Below are 1035 nucleotides of genomic sequence, written 5' to 3'. Positions count from 1 at the left end.
GGGATAGATCTGGCACGCGTTCATACGCACCTAAAAAAGATTGGCATTTGGCACCGTGTTCAGGTCGGGAAAAGAAATTAAGAAGGAAAATTAATGTATGTGATGACAGTTTGAAAATATGGCAAAGTAAGTTCAAAATAAGGTGCAGTCATATTCCTAATTTTTAGCTAAACCTTTTATATTGCTCGAATGTGCTGGTCACAAGTGATTCGATAAACATACCATTAAAATACCAGGAGTGAAAGAGGAATAGGAGTGAGTCAAATTTAAGTTAGTGATCAGGGCCGGTACTCTCAGACGCTTCCACCTCGCACATTAACTATTTTCAAAGGTCAAAATGGAGATTAATCGGGCTTTCATAAGGATTTTTTCACATTCGTGGTACAGAAGAAGAGTTAAACAACCACCAGGGCCATTAATCCGTCCAGTGCGATTGGCACGGGTTTAGCCTTTACAAGTAGCCTGGAAACATATACTCCCAGGTCTTTCTCTGCCTCTGTGGTGGAGAGTGGAGTGTTTCCCATGTGGTATTGGTGTGCTGGATATCCCCTCCCAAGGTGCAGGACTTTATATTTTACTTCATTGAATTTTAACAGCTACTTTTTGATCCATTTCTGTAGCTTGGTGATGTCTTCTTGTAGGAAATCCGCAGTCAAGGGATTAAACTACTCCTGAAAATGCCCGAAACGCCTGCGAAAGCCTTGTAAAATATCTGTAATTGGGCGCCGAGAGGTTTGAGAATACGGGTCCAGTAAGTCCAGAGCCGGCGTGAGTGTGGTGATGACTGGCCACGCGCATTGCTCTCCCGGGGACACAGCTAACGCGAGGGGAATGAGAGAAGGGTTGAGTTTCGTAGGGAGTGGGCTGATGTAACTGGCTTATTCACTAGTGATCTCAAGACGGTCAAGGGTGAGGAAGGCAATCATGTTAATGTGTGTGTGTGTGTGTGTGCGGGGGGGGGATACGATTATCATTTATTTTCAACAATGTCAGTCTTCTGTCTGTATGAGTCTTTCCCTCCCATCAGCCCCCCCC

The sequence above is a fragment of the Eriocheir sinensis genome, chromosome 56, assembly GCF_024679095.1.
Source record: "Eriocheir sinensis breed Jianghai 21 chromosome 56, ASM2467909v1, whole genome shotgun sequence".
In the NCBI taxonomy this organism is placed as follows: domain Eukaryota; kingdom Metazoa; phylum Arthropoda; class Malacostraca; order Decapoda; family Varunidae; genus Eriocheir; species Eriocheir sinensis.
This window is presented reverse-complemented; position numbering follows the sequence as displayed.